Source organism: Erinaceus europaeus, chromosome 11 (genome assembly GCF_950295315.1).
Source record: "Erinaceus europaeus chromosome 11, mEriEur2.1, whole genome shotgun sequence".
In the NCBI taxonomy this organism is placed as follows: domain Eukaryota; kingdom Metazoa; phylum Chordata; class Mammalia; order Eulipotyphla; family Erinaceidae; genus Erinaceus; species Erinaceus europaeus.
The window spans coordinates 13037229-13053604 of record NC_080172.1 but is presented as its reverse complement, the minus strand read 5'-3'; the positions used below and the strand labels follow the sequence as shown (position 1 = coordinate 13053604).

At 38.0% G+C, this 16376-nt stretch overlaps 1 protein-coding gene across 13 annotated transcripts in view; it reads left to right on the top strand.

Moving 5' to 3' along the window:
* MEF2C (myocyte enhancer factor 2C) overlaps positions 1–16376 on the top strand; it is a 206225-nt gene that overhangs the window by 69125 nt on the left and 120724 nt on the right. Inside the window, exon 1 of one of the 13 annotated variants that reach the window (XM_060201150.1) lies at positions 16109–16128. The exons of 11 other annotated variants lie outside the window; for them this stretch is intronic. The gene's annotated coding sequence lies outside the window, so the exon portion shown is untranslated. Of the gene's footprint in view, positions 1–16108; positions 16129–16376 lie in introns of those variants that run through there. One more of the 13 variants, XM_060201149.1, reaches the window with a different exon arrangement.

Below are 16376 nucleotides of genomic sequence, written 5' to 3'. Positions count from 1 at the left end.
GCTGAGTGTTGCTCTCTTCTCACGTACATTACAAAAATAAATATCTCTTTAAAAGGTTAAAAAGGGGAGGTGCACCTGGTTGAGTGCACATGTTACAATGCACAAGGACCCAGGTTCAAGCCCTTGGTCCCCACCTTCAGGGGGAAAGCTTCGCAAGTGGTGAGGCAGTGCTGCAGGTGTCTCTCTGTCTCTCTCCCCGTCTTCCCCTCCCCTCTCTATTTCTGGCTGCCTCTATCCAATAAATAAAGATAATTGTAAAAAAGAAAGAAAGAAAGAAAGAAAGAAAGAAAGAAAGAAAGAAAGAAAGAAAGAAAGAAAGAATGGAAGGAAGGAAGGAAAAGGATTTTCTAAAAAAAAAAAAAAAATTGGACTTCCCTCCACTTACTTGTCAGAACACTTTTGTCTCTGGGCTCACCCATAAGCGTGATGTAAAAATTATTTCAGAGATGTCTTCAATTTTTGTAAAAGGCATTTTTTGCCAACAGTCCTTTTCTTACTAAATTAGAAAGTTCAGAGTTGGGGCCAGCCACTGGTGCCAGTTGAGTGCGCACATTACTATGCCCAAGTACCTGTGTTGGAACACACACCTCCCCCCCGCACTTCCCACCTGCAGTGGGGGATGCTTCAAGAGCAGTGGAGCACATCTGCAGGGTTCAGTCATCTCTCTCTCTCTCTCTCTCACTCTCTCCTTCCCCTCTCAATTTGTCTATATCCTATCAAATAAAGTAGAAAGAAGAAAAGAATAAGTAAAAAGAGAGAGAAAGAAGGTAAGTAAAAAAGAAAGAAAAATCAGAGTTGTCTTTATTGAAAGTTCTATTAAAATATATGAGGTACAGGGGCCAGGTGGTAGTGCACCTGGTTGAGCACACATGTTGCAGTACACAAGGACCCAGGTTTGAGCCCCCAGTCCCCAGCTGAAGGGGAAAAGCTTTGTGAGTGGTGAAGCAGGGTTGCAGGTGTCTCTCTGTCTCTCTTCCTGTCTCCCCCTTCCCTTTCGATTTCTGTCTATCCAATAAATAAAGATAATTTTAAAAAATTAAAGTCGATATAGTACAAAAATTATATGTATGGCACAAAAGAAGTCATTTTGAGTTTTCATTTTGCCCAATCAAATGTCCTGTGCCTAAAACTGAATTCAGGTTTGGATCACAAGTGCTATTGTTGCTTACAGAATTTTTGAATGGTTCTTACCCATTCTGTTCATCTGCTGGTACAATATAAATGCATAATAAAATGTGTATGTTTTCATATGTGCCACAGAGTTGTGCTTATCAAAGTTGAAGAGAATCTGGTAAATGCTGGAAATATGGACAGTATAGATTCTCCACATATCATGGGGTCTGATATAACCAAACTACAGGAGACTTTGAGAGAAACAAGCTTGTGAACTTCTTATAATACACCAGTGTGAAACTTTTCTTTAAAACAAATATAAATATATTGCCAAAAAACATGAACTTTTCTTATGTCATATATGTGTGTTTGTGTATATATACATATGCTAGTACCTTAAACTTCTTTGTTTATGTACTTATTTATTGCTACCAGAGTGATCATCAGGGCTTGGTGCCTGCACTACAAATCTACTGTTCCCAGCAGCCATTTTTTTCCTCATAGAGATAGAGGGGAGGGAGGAGGGTGAGAGAGATACCTCATAGGTGGGGACTGGGGACATGAACCCAAGTAATGTGTGTACTTTACCAGGTCTGCCACCACCTGGACCCTTAAAATTACTTTTAAATAATGTGATGATGGGTATGAATTATTGTGTTATACATAGAGTGCACATACATAAAGGACTCTAAACACAGTAGCTGAATATGTAAAACTCTAAAGGGACAATTCCAGGAAATGTAAAGTATTTATGGTAGGCAATAATTTGAAGAAAGGAAAGATAAGGAGGAGAAAGTATAAAGTAAAGGAAAAACTAGGAGGAGTAAAGGAGAGGGGGGGGCATAATAACGTCCGGGATAATGTTAGAGTTGGTTAGGAGAGCAAGGTGACCTCTTTTTGTCTGAGAACAAGATGCTTGCCATGCTCTTAATTCTCATCTTCATCACAGATGATGCTGGTTCTTTTGACTCATTCTCAGGAATGCACCTGTTTTTCCTAGATGTGTGATGAGTGTATGCTGATATATATAAAGTATTCTGTGAGGGTATATATATATATATATATATATATATATATATATATATATATATACCTGATTTTCTTTGTAAGCAGCTACATTCATCTGTAGAAGAGGGTGAGGGTCACGGAATCCAATCTTGCTCATCATCCAGTCCACTCTCATATTCTAATGACAGATAACTCAAGTTGATCATTTTATTTGCTTGCTGACACAGTGGATCTTTTTTCACAGAAGATAACAGCATGTTAAAGGAGTTAAATAATGCTGATTGTAAAAGTTCTTCTACTTCACTAAATCCCTCTGAACACATTCTCTGCAAAAATTTTCACATTTAAGTACACTGCGTAGAACCTTTCAAGACACAAGTGTAGCCAAGTATGCGGTTTGAGTGTTGAGTCTGGATCTAGGTTTCTAAATTCACATTGCAGCTTTAATTAGCTGTTGGATATGGGGCAGTTTGTTTGCTGTCTGTTTTCCAGCCTTCTGTTTTGTATGATGAAAACTTCAACCACAACTCCTTGTAGGGGTTATAGTTGACCTATATAGAATTTTTAGTGCAATTGTATTTTACATTTCCTGGTTATTATTTTTAACATTCATAAATGGGATTAGGGATTAAGTGTTTAATCTCTTTACTTATATTTCTTGAGGATAGGCAAACTAGCTTTTCAATAAAATAAAAAAAAAAACTACAATTATCTTTATCCCAGCTACGAACCACCTTTGTCAGGTCTTTCTAATTTTTCATGTAATACCATGGCGTGACCAAGGAATCGCTAACATGTGTGATACCACTGAGTGGTATCCCTGCATCAATTATCTGTTCCTTCTCCATAGAAAGAGAGAGACGAGAGGGACAAACACCAGTGGACCACTCCACAAACTCTAGTCCAGTGGGTACTGAGGATAGAACTCAGGGTCTTGCTCTTAGTAAGCTTGGCACTTCATCTGTTTTGTTGTTGCCTCTTATTTTCACTTCTTTTTTTCCCCTTCTCCCCAATCATTGTATTCCCTTTCCTTTTTTATGTAATGGAATGAATTGAGGGGAATGAATTGAGAGTCTTGATATATACAACATATCTGAACCAATTTTTTAATATGGTTAAGGAAAAAGTTACTGCTTTTCTAGAATGATATCCATTGGAGAAATATTCCAACCTCACTCTGTTTTTTTATTTTTTGATTCATACCTAACAAACTGAATTTAGTTCATTTTATTTAGCTAAAGAGAGTGAGCCCAGAAGATTGTATTGCTCAAAGACTTGCAGCTTCTGGGCAGTGCAACCCAACAAAGAGAAGGACACCAGATATAGCTTTCCATCCATTTCCATACTCTGTTGCTTCTTGATGCTTCAAAGTTTGGATACAGAATGTCCTAATCACTAAATACTTCATTATGTTCACCAAAGCAAATAATTGTGCAGGGGTGAGGGTGAGGATGAAGGTGGACAGGGTGGTGGGGTCCTTGTGCACCCTGGTGGGTAAGGACCTAAGTTGGGTGTTAGAGTGTTTTGCCAACACCTATCGTGAGAATAAGAGAAATTGTACACATGTATCAACAGCTATACTGTAAGTCATTATCTTCCCCTATAAAATGATTAGCAGTAATAAAAATCATCTGTAAATATGATGAAAACTATAGGTTGTCCAATGTAAAGGTCTTGGATTAAGGAAAAAAATATGAACATTTTTACTTTTTTTTTTTTGCCCTCAGGGTATCACTGGTGCTTGGTACCTGCACAATCTGTCCTCAGCTCCTGGTAGCCATCCCCCCCTTCTTCCCTTTTAGTTGATAAAGCAAAGAGAAATTGAGAGGGTAGGGGGATAGAGAGGGAGAGAGAAAGACACCTACATACCTGCTTCACCACTTGTGAAGCTTCCCTCTGCCGATCAGGACCAAGGGCTTAAACCCAGATCTTTGCACCTAATAATATGTACACCTAGCTGGTGCACCACCACCTGACCCCCATATTTTGCTTTTAATAAATCTGAAGGGACAATTTTTATTGTTTCATCATTTATTCAACAATTGCATTCTCTGTCTGTGGCCCTCCCTCCTTCCCTCCCTCCCTCCCTCCAAACACTGAGTTGTGTGTCTGTTTGGGGCATTTCAGTAGTGCACTGTCAGATGGAACACCTTTTCCCTTTCTTCAAAGAAGGCACTTCTCATAGCACATACCAGATACACTGGGAAATACTCCAGATTCTAGCATCTGGCAATTAAAAATATGGAATTTCAAAGCAAAGAAATGGCTTCTCCTACTTATTACTAACATGTTTCCTTTTTAAATTATATTTATCTACTTTGGATAGGCAAAGTGAGAAGTTGAAAGAGAAGGGGAAGATAGAGAGGCACTTGGAATACTGCTTCACTGCTTGTGAAGCCTCCCTCCCACAAGTGAGGACTGGGAGCTTGAGTCTATGCCTTTGCACACTGACGTGTTCACTATACTAGGTGCACTACTGCCCTGATTATATTTGCTTCATGCCTGTTGCGCTCTTGTCTGTCTGTTTTTGTTCTTTTTTTTTTGGGGGGGTAGCTTTTTAGCATCATTTTTATTTTATTTTATCTTATGTTTTGCCTCCAAGGTTATTGCTGGGGCATGGTGCTGGCACTACAAATTCACTGCTCCTGGTGGCCATATTTTCCATTTTATTGGGTAAGACAGAGAGAAATTGAGAGAGGAGAGGGAAATAGGAATGGAGAGAGAAAGAGACACCTGCATATCTGCGTCACTGCTTGTGAAGCTTCCCCCTGTAAGAGTGGAGTCAGGGGCTCAAACACGGATCCTTGTGTGCGTACAATGTGCGTTTAACCCGGTACACCACACTGCTGCCTGGCCCATTTTAGCATCCTTTAACAACTGGTAATTCCTTCGACATCTACTTTGGGAATTTTTAAAAAATATTTATTTATTCCCTTTTGTTGCCCTTGTTGTTTTATTGTTGTAATTATTATTGTTGTTGTTATTGATGTCATCATTGTTGGATAAGACAGAGAGAAATGGAGAGAGGAGAGGTAGAAGACAGAGAGGGAGAGAGAAATAGAGACACCTGCAGACCTGCTGCACCGCCTGTAAAGCGACTCCTCTGCAGGTGGGGAGCCCCGGGCTCGAACCAGGATTCTTATGTTGGTACTTGCACTTTGCGCCACCTGCGCTTAACCTGCTGCCCGACTCCCTACTTTGGGAATTCTAAAGAGAGTCAGGAACTTGTTTGCACCTGTGGGTGCTTTCCTGTTGTCAGTTTTAGAAATTCAGGGTGAAACGTTATCTATTTGATTATCTATGTCTATAACTTTCTGTTCTTCTTTACAGAGGAAGTGCTGTAATACTTTCCATGTAGTATTATCAGCCAGGGATGATTTGAATTACCCTTGAAAATAGCCTGGGACAGAAAGTGTAGACATGCTGAGATAAGGAACCAGGCAGGCCATCGGCCTTGGAAGGGTCACGGCTCACGGCTCACCTCTGGCCCATGGCTGGTCCTCTGCTTGACTGAACCCTGCTCTGCCTGGGCTGTGTGGAGGAAGCACTCTGTTCTGCTCATCTGAGAACACTTCTATTCCTAGCTCTTTTTGACAGTTTCACTTTCCATACCCCCCTAGTCTCAAACTTGTGGGAAAAAGAGATAAAAGGTGATGAAATGAAAAACCTGAAGCTGGCAGTGCAGAAGCAGAGAGAATAACCTCGCACTTCCATGCCTGTTTCTGAGCAGTGGTCCCAGGGAGTGCTGGAGAGTAAAATCAATGTCCTCCAAAGGTCATGTTACAAGATAAGGAGAGAGGAAGATGAGAATATATGGGTCAACTTAAAGAATAAAGTCACGCCCTGTACTAGTTTTTCTTAGGATGGCTGTATGCACCAGGATCTACAAAGGAAAGAGACCGTTTTGATTAAGAAAAGCCAGACTTGGAGTTGAGAGAGAGCGCAACAACTATGCAAAAGCACTTTCATGCCTGAGTCTCTAAGGTCCCAGGCTTGGGGTTTGTTTGTTTGTTTGTTTGTTTAGTCTTGCTGGGAGGAAGGTTAATGGTTTACAGTGAAGTTGTTGCCCATGGATACAGTTTCTCAGCTTGCCATAATAGGTGTTTGCAAAACATTTTCATCCTCCACGTAGGTCCTTTTCCATCATTATGTACCAGGGCCTGAAAGTTCTCCCCTCCCCCTACACCTCTCCCTCTCCTCCTTCCCAGTCTTATGCTCTAGCACAGTACACCCAAGCAGTCCTCATTTTACTCTGTGTTTTTACTTCTTAAATTCAGCCCTTAGGTGAGCTCATCCCATAGTCATCCTTCTTTTGTCTTAGTAAGCATGATTCCTTCAAGTTCCATTCATGGTGAGGTGAAGAGATCCCAGGTTTAATCCCCGGCACCACCATAGAGGAGAACTGTGAGTGGTGCTCCGGTTAGTGGGGGGATGGGGTGCAGGAGGGGTGGGGAGGAGGAAGAGAGGACATACCAATTTTACATGTCTTTTTGAAACATGATCTATAACAAATGAAAATATATTAGTGTTAATTTAGGTTCCATGGTAAATTATACAGCTCATTCTGTTCTCAAATTGTTCATAAAATAGAAAAAAAAAAATGATTTGGAACAAAAGATCAAATTTACACCCTTCCCCTAAAAATGAGCATCAGAGGGAGAATTAAAACTGTACACCAGACTGGTGAAATAACTGCTTTGCTGTGTGTGCAACCCAGGTTTGAGCCTGGATCCACTGCATTGAAGGGCTTTTCAGTGGTGTGTTGTGGTGTCTGTCTGTCTCTCTCCCCCCCCCCTCCCCTCCGCTTCTCCTCCCCCCTCTCTATTATTGGATAGAGACAGAGAGAAATTTAGAGGGGAGGAGGAGATAGGGAAAGAGACAGAGAAACACCTCTATCCTGCTTCACTGCTTGTGAAGCTTTCCCCCTGCAGGTGGGGACCAGAGGCCGTAAGGTGTGTGCTTAGCCAGGTGCGCCACCACCTGGCCCCGTGGTGTGGTCTCTTTCACTCGCTCTGTATCTCATTTTCTATCTAAAATTACAAAAACAAAAACCAATCATGCCTGCTATACCTTAAATTAAGTCTCATGGAATAGAAATATTTGGTTTTGCTTTTTCATTATAGTTTTTCATATAGTTTACAACCAATAGTTTTTCATTATAGTTTTTCAAGTTTTACAACTTTCAAAATTAAAGTGCCTTTTAAAAAATTTTTTATTAAAACCCCTAATCTTTAAAAGTTGTGGTTTCTTTCTTAAAATTTTCAGTTTGAAAAAAAAATGTTTTTTTGGTTCAACTTGTCCTTTTTAAGTTGGATACCTAACCTGTTTGGTTTTAGACTACATAGCTTACTCTTACAAGATGGGAATACCCTCAGATATGTGAAATCTCATAATGGAAGACACTGGGACTTTTATGTGGTGGTGAGATTTTAGCCAAAGCTATTCTTGTTGCTCTGGAGTTGCACCCTAAAGAAGAGGAAATCAAACTAACAGTGACTCAGTTACATTAGGAATGTTGTAATACTACTTATTTCTAAAAGTTTTCAAGTGTGATTTCTAAAATATAATGACAGGCTAATCCTCTTTTACATTCATAGTAATTTCGCATGTTTTACCTACTGGATTTTTCTTGATACATTCCATATTCAGCATTTCACAACAAATTTATATAATTATCAAGAAATATTTCAACTAGCGTGTGTTGCTTTCATGAAAATTTGTGTTTCGAGAGAAGTATACCTTTGGATTTAATGAGTATCAATTTGGACAACATTGTGCTTTATACTATATTGTTAGTGTTTCAAAGTGTAATCTATGAAACTATATAACATCAAAGTAAAGAAAACAATTTTATGCAGTGAACTGGTGAAGTCTATCTAGATGAAAATTTTTTGTGAGTGTGGTTCTGTATTTTCTTTGAGCCACAAACTTTAGTCATAGAATATATGTCATTGTTTTTAGTCTAAAGATGAGAAAACAGCTTTAGAAAACTATGAATTTATCACATTTGTACCATCAGTGGCAGATGGAATGCTGGTGTTTTCACTGTCCAGATACTGCCATGAATCAGATCTTTCTGCAGATATTATTTTCTGAAGGAACCTCCCTCTGACAGTTCTGCTCACCCTGCCCAGTCCCGTGTTGTCACTGTACAGCCCATTCTATTCTACTGTTTAATTGTACCATACCTCTTCTTTATCTAAAATAATCAGATTGGTGTCCCTATTCATTGTCTCTTCCTCCCTTTCAAACATAATTCTATTGAAGCTTAGAGCTTTGTTTTCTTCAGATTGGTGCCCTGGCATCTGACACATTTAAGTTTCCGTGACTAAGGATCTCTTCATTGTTATCTGTCATATTAAGCATCATAATTTCAGTCATGCTCTCTGATGATGGCATTTTTAACTGGAATTTGATTATCCATGTGGTTCAAGCTGGAGTCAGATAAAATGTATGATGCAGACAGGCCAGATACATCTAGGTGACATGTTCATCTGCTCTAGCTGTGGCAAGTTTGTCCTGCTTGAGGTTTTGCACGTGCATGCACTGAATCTCATCTCTAACTTGGCACTGTCACCCTTCCTGACCAACAACTCTGACAAAAATTTCTGAAGTATTAGAACCATGTGTTACACCGGCCTGGCATGTTTTACAGTGTGTAGGGCAGTCACGGGATGCCCTCTCAACCTGGAGTTTTGCACAGATAAAGGGGAGGATACAGTTTTGAGAGGAATGCAGTAACTACAAAGTGCATCCTGAAAGCCATTTAAGTCACAATGAAGGTCTGTGTTTTAAAATAGCACTATAACAAAGTAACTACAGAGTTTTGGCAAGGACTTCAACTATTTATAGAACTAAGTAAGGCATAGTAAATAGTGCCACAGTGTCCATTTCCTTCTTGCCATAACCCCCAAACTTGGGAGACACACTGTAATTATATTTTTCTACTTTAGAAAAAAAAAAATCTGTAGTAGCCATTATCAGTTTAACCATACGGAAGCACAGGCTGAGATTTCTTTTTTAAATGCATAGTTTTGATTTTCAACAGCCGCACTGGGTCTTTAATCATATATTATCTTTATGAAGCCTTTTTCTAACATATGTTAATTGGCTGTTTTCTGTGACAAATTATGAGCTCTTACTTTGATGAGGTTCAATTGCAATCATGTTGGAGTTGAGTATGTAGAGTTTCCACCCCTGCTGGCTTCTCAAACCACTACAAACATCCGCACGTCACTGCAGTGCTGAGTAATGGCAGGATTTGGGCTGGCTGATTTTGCTACAGATTTTTTTTTCCACAGGATATTTTCAGCTTCTTTGTACTAAATCTGTTGCAGGGTTTGCCCTTTTAGCAGAAGCATGGTCTAAAATTAACATCAAATCTTATTGGAGATCACGATAATACAGTGAGAAATATTTCATAATACAACTCCCCACGTCTGTTTAAGTTTATGAAAATTTTGGTACATTTATTACACATTTTTTTGAAAGTCAACTGGGATGCCAGTATTTTCTAAATCATTAGCATTTGAACCCATATTATGAAATGTCCTCTTTTGAAAAGGACGCATTTACTGAGTAGATGATCATGCAGATTAAACTATCATAAAGTAAGTGCACAGACTATTTCTTCCAGCCGAACTCTAATGTTCCCTTTTTTCTTTGCAGTTACATCTGTTCTCCAAGTAATGGGAAGAAGTGTGTATTCCATCAAGGTTAATGTCATATAAGATGTATAGCATCCATTCCAATTCTCTATCCTAAATGTCAGTTTTTAATGTATGATTAGGATGAATAGATATGTTCTAATCCATCTGCTCTGAGAACTTTGACAGATAGTCTGCATCAGATACCAACAGATGATCAGTGACAGCTGTAATTAGAACAGATATAAAAATACAATGCACTGTTTATATTCACAGGAAGGCAGTCTGAGTAAATGATTAAGGCCTTCAGAAACTGTGTCAGGCACCAGTCATATTGGGATTAGTTTTAACTCTGGTTCTGCCTTGACATCTAAGGTATAGGAGGACACTATAAACTGTGGTTCACTTAAGCCACAGCTTGGGGTCAATTTTTCACGCAGGTATTACAGTTTAGAAGAAGATGAGCCAGATGTGAATAGGAGCTACCCTTCCTCATGAGGCTGTTTTTAATCAGCTATTTCCCTGGAGTCACACACAATCAATGAGCTCTAAATCCTGAGGCTACCTGCACTCACAGAAAAGCCCAGAACATCATTACAAAACTTACAACTGAGCATATGTGAAAAAATTAGAGCAGAAATTAAGGGTAAGGAAGGTTAACTTCAGAACTCCACTTTGGTACTGCTCTTTCAAAAGGCCTTAAAGAGATAATTTCCAGTGTTAAAAAAATGAAAATGTGTAATTAAACTCAACTAAATGCAGATACTTTTCTATTAAAAGATTATTGTAAATAAGCCAGATAAAAAGGTGTTACTGACATGTTAGTCAGAACTGCTTAATATGAATATTACTTTGAGAAGGTACATGTGGGTCAATCTCAGCATGAATAAATAAAGGTAAAAATTTTTTATTATTAATAGCATTATAGTGAGAGAGAGAGAGAGAGAGAGAGACTTCAAGAATCCTGTGTGATACTTCAGTGTGACTACAAAGCCAATTGATGCTCTGTGTAGGGAGATAGTGTACACAAGGACATTTAGTGCCACTCGATAAGACACACACTTAATTGACTTTAAGAAAATAAAACAAGGTAAAGAATGATGTAAATGAAACAGAGAACTTGGCACTTGCCTGTATGGAAGCCTTAAGCCATGTGGCTTAATTGGGGCCAGTTGGGATCATTTAATGATTGCTGTCAGAAGATCAGATTTAATTCTCCTTATAAGAAGACCACAGTGGGATAGAGTTAAACAAATTGTCATCTGTGGTTTCAGATGAACAAAGCCTTAATTAGGTTGATTAGAATGCTGTAAAAGAGATGAAGAGACATAGAAAAATTGATGAATCACTGGGTCCCATGTTAAGCCACAGATAATAGCAATATCAAAAAATCTGTATTTTGAGAGAGATTAGTATGCATTTTTAATATTACATATATTAACATACTAGGTTTTCATGTGAACTTGCTGAATGTTTAAAGTTTAACTGGAGATCACATTCAGTACAAATTCAGTATAAATAGCAGATGATTTATCAAGTAAGTTCTTAAAGTATAATAACAGCTCTGACAAGAAGACAAAAGTATTCTCATGGTCAGGTTGGGAAATGAAATAACAAGGAAATTATTTTCAAGGACATGATTTTCAGTAATTTAACATAATATTTGACTAGAGATTAAGACAGGATTTTAGAATGTTCTTTTAATCATCTAAATCACAGATACACTCATGGAGGTACAGAGATAACTCAGTGTCTTAAAAATGCACTTTTATTTTATGTCAGCTTTTGAAAGATGAAATGTATTTATTTCATTTGTCACAGTTTTGTAGGACAGTAATCTCTGCAAACAGGCATGCGTCCCAAAGGTTGAAAAGTGTAGCTAGCATATTCAAGCTAAGAAAAAAGTTTGTAGAGTATTTCCATTTTAACAAGAAAATTTGCTGTAGTAAAGATTAAGAAAATAATGAACATGTGATTTTTTTTTTTTTTACCTGACAGAATTACGAGATGCCTGGGAATTCTGATTTTTGTCATAATAAGATACAAACGTCTAATAGCAACACATCCCACTTCAAGCTTTGCTGGCTTTCTTAAGACTGACAATTTTGTTTCAATGATATTGGTGTTGTATAGTGCTTAATATGCTTTGTTCAAAACAGCAACAACACATCCAGCTGCTTGTGCTTTTTGAGAAGTTACAGCTGGGGAACATAACAGTCTCTCTTTTGCTGAGTAGTCTCTTGTTTTGTGTTGAGGATGGTGGAGGATTAACCTTTGTGGTGAGCCCTGCCACCTGACCAAGTGGTCTTTGAAAGACATCATGGTGGGGGAGGTGGCGGGGAGTGGTAGCGTTGAAAGGGCACGGAGACTGGTGTGGAGACACCCATTATGAGAAGATATGATACTGACCTCCAGTGACAACAGTCTTGTAACTCAGTTTCCTAGTAAACTAAAAGCGAGAGAAAAGTAAGGAAGAAGAAATCGTGGTAGCTGCACTGTTGTAAAAAAAAAAAAAAAAGGGGGGGACACAGAGACATGATAGAACCCTGAATTAATCACTTAACTTATGCAGAAAGACTAAAAATCACGATGTGGTTGAATAGAATGAGGGTCTTGGCATATTTAAACCACTTGAAGTTTATTTTGGCTTGGCAAAGATGTTTAAACTGCAGTGTGTTTAAACTACAGGACAAACTATACCAAGAATAACCATGACAGAGAAACTATGCTTCTCTCCTATTTATTAATCAGTTTACAATGCAATACAGTTGTTTAAAGGTATGTGTCTCCTAAATTCTAGAACAGTGTAAATAAAGTGATTTATGTCAATGATAAGGGCAAGTTAGGCCCACTTATTAAGTTAATTGCAGGGGTTTTCAAAATGAGCTTCTTTTTAGCCTTATTATATTTCTGACATACATTCCATCTCCTTTTGTCCTTGGGGAAGGATATTAAAGTAGGACTAAAAGCATTAATGTAGAGTTTATAGCTACCATGGTCACTGGGAAAATTGATATATTTCCCTAGTTATTTCTACTTTTGCTGCCCGAAGCTCTTCCATGACAGATAACTTAGGAGAAATTTCCTAATTTTTATAACACTGTAATCTTTTTTTCCTTCACATAATGATTATTGTTAAGGAGTAAATGAAGTGTTAGATGTTGCTTATCCCTGCAAAGTGAGGTCTTCACAGTATGTGAAAAATCTTGAATTCACTGAATAGCTTGACTGTGTGATAGATAGGACTTTTATTTATGACTCAAAGCTAAAGCAACCTTACAAGGAGTCAGTCGGTCATGGCCCTGGTACTATTGTGAACCTGGTACTTCATATATAGTTCCTCAAATCGTGATCCTAAGCATCACAGAATAGAATACACTAACAGCTTTTTATAGAGTCGGGAGATGGAGGTTCACAGAGGATGAATCATCAGTCTAACTTCTAAGTACCAAGCTGCAGTTCAGAACCTAAGCTTCCTGAACCTCAACCCATTCAGACTTCACTTCTCAGCATCAAGTATTCTTTTTCACATGAGATCCTATGTAAATATGATGAAGAATTAAGTCAGGTTATCTGTCTTCTGTATGAAATTCATATGAAAATATTCCTAGTAGCAGCCACTAAAGGCAGTACAAAACAACTCTCCTGAAAAATTGAAACATTAATAAATTAATTCAGTTAATCTGATAACAGTTATAGGTTCCTACTATTTGCTATATAGAGGGAATGTAAAAGTGAAACAAGATAGTCTTGATCTACAAGTGTTCAGGAAGACAGACAGATACATTATCTCAACTGTACTACTGCCTTCTATGGAAGAGATGATGCTATATAGAGTCCTAACGGAGAATTTGATTTGATCGGGGGAGTATGGCAGGCTTCCAAGGAGATGAAACCAGAGCTGATTCAGTAATAGAAGGTTAAGAGCCACAAATGGGAATGAGTAATGTTGAGTCAAAGGGAATTGCATGGGCAAAGGCCCTGTGGTAGAGAACTTTGGTATATGAGGCATTAAAAGAGAACCAACATAATTTATTATATGTCTGTGTGAAATTATGTTATTGAGACTTACAAGATAAGTCACAATTCACATTAGCACTAAATTGGAATAGCTCAGAATAATCACTTCATCTTTGACAAGTTTTTTTTTTTAATCTGGTGGGAAAGAATTTTTTTATTACCCCTAACATGAATTTGGCTAATATGTCTTTAAGGTGAACTCAGCTTAGAATAATGTAGCATTGTGTATAAAAAACAGTGAGCATGGAGGGAGAGGGAATGACTTCCAAGACAAAGGAAGTTTCTCTCAAATTCATGAGCCATCATGTTGCTCAGCACCAGTAAGAAAAATAATTGCTACTACATTTTACCCTTTGAAGTTCAGAATATCTTTAAAGAAAGAAAAGCGAAAGTTCTGCTAGTTCTTTCTAACCAAAATATAATTACATGTCTTATATATCTTCAAGTAAATCATGAAGTAGAACATTATATGAGTCAAGATATGCACCCTCATGACCAGTTTTCCACTTAAAATAGTAGTGAATCGTTTAATTGTTTGAATTAGTAATCCCAGGCTTACAGCAACTGGGCTTATGATCATTTTCGTCCCTGGCTAAGGAGCTTGCATTTACTGATGGCATTCTTGTTGTGTTGTATAGTACACTTGGTTTTCAGCTCGGAGCTTTCGTAGAGCATTACATGAAGATGCTAATGTTAACGAAAATGTTGAATTAATGAAAAAGTCATTTTGCTAGTATGCGGAAAAGAAAACTAGAATTCTCTCTCTCTTTGCAAGTGAAGAGAGATACTTTTTGATACTTTATCATTATTCATGGGCTGTTTTTTATTTGATACTTTATCATTATTTGATACTTTATGATACTTTTTGATACTTTATCATTATTCACTTTATCATTATTCATGGGCTGTTTTTGATACTTTTTGATACTTTATCATTATTCATGGCTGTTTTTTATTTAAGCAACTGCATTGTGCTTATTGATACTTTATCATTATTCATGGGCTGTTTTTGATACTTTATCATTATTCATGGGCTGTTTTTTATTTAAGCAACTGCGTTGTGCTTATTGTAGCATAATACACGCTTTGCGAAGATAAGTCGAGCAGAAGGGAATTAATTTCTTCCCACATCTTTTAATGTGGCATGGCAGTCTCACTGTCAGATCAAAACATATAACTGAAGGTTATGTTTAATTTCTAAATCAAAGAGTTGTGAGAAGATGATTGAAATCTGTAGATGACTCAGATCCACTTGATAAGTGATTTTCTTCCTACAGAACCTTATCGTAGACTGTCATTTCCATATTAGAAAGAACCTAGTAGCAAGAAGACTCAAGTAAGTAGTTTCATTATAGACGGAAAGTTTATGTTAGTTACTTTGTGTCTTAGCCTGAGATTTTAAAAGGACATTAACTGATAGCTTCAACGACATAGGAATCTATTCCTCCCACTGTCCGTATATCTTAATTTAACTGTGGGAGAGGAGAGGTAATCAATGTATTTTTACCAACAAACATTAATTCGAAGCCTTTTTCATGTCTATGTTTTAGCTGAGAATGCATTTTATCCATTAGGCTTTTTTGCCTGTTTAGAATTCTTACTTGCCCCGTAACGCATATATGAAGAATCTATGGATAAATGAACTGCGTCAGCTCTTTTTTTGAAAGGCATAGTAAATGGCGGCATGTGGGATGTATCTCCTGTTCCATCAAAATGAAACTGTTTGCTTTGTGATTTTTATTTTTTTAAATCAAATACCAAATACTAACTTAGAGCTGAAAATAGAAATTTAAACTTTCTTTCTTCCCTGAGTCTGGATTTCTCTCATTGTCCCTTATCTGAACTTCTCAAGGCCTCTCTGTGTGGGGTGGGTAGCACAGCACACTCAGACAGTTCTGCTCAGAGAAGGAAGTGGAGAGTTTTGGTTCCCATTTTGCTCTTCTGGAACAGTTTAGGGAAGGAAGCACCTTTACACCTTTTATTGTTCGTGGTTGCTGACATCATATCCTTCCCTGACCAGCCTGTGCGTGTTTCCTGCCATTCTGTCAAGATTCTTCTGTGTTACTGGGAGGGATTTGTAGGAGAGAGGGAGGGAGGAAGGGAGAGAACATGAAAGAGGGAGGGAAGGAGGGGGAGGAGAGGAAGAGGAGCGGAAGGGGCCGTGTGTGTCACTCAAGGGAACTTGTTTGTAGATGAGAGCAGGGTGGAAGACTGATGTTTAGCATCTGTCCACAAGCAATTTTGCTCTTCTTGAGTCTCAAAACCACTCTGCCTTCATCTTTCTGCTTATTCCAAACTAAAAGTGAACAGAAGCCTGCTTAGAATGAAGTTCCCCTTTTTAGTAAGCAGCCTGATTTTATTTTGTTCTTATATTTAGGTTGGCAAAAAGCGGGGGGGGGGGGGGGGACGACACACTGTACCTCTGTGGAGTGCAGCTATGGTGGAATGATTCTTTTTCTTTTTTTAATTACTGATTGTTTATATGTAAGGCTGTCATTTTCCAAGAATGTTGCTTTCATGTGGAAAGAAGTAGCGGCAAGGCTGCTGGAATTATTTTAAGCTTATGGTTGATTGTACATAATGAAAGTT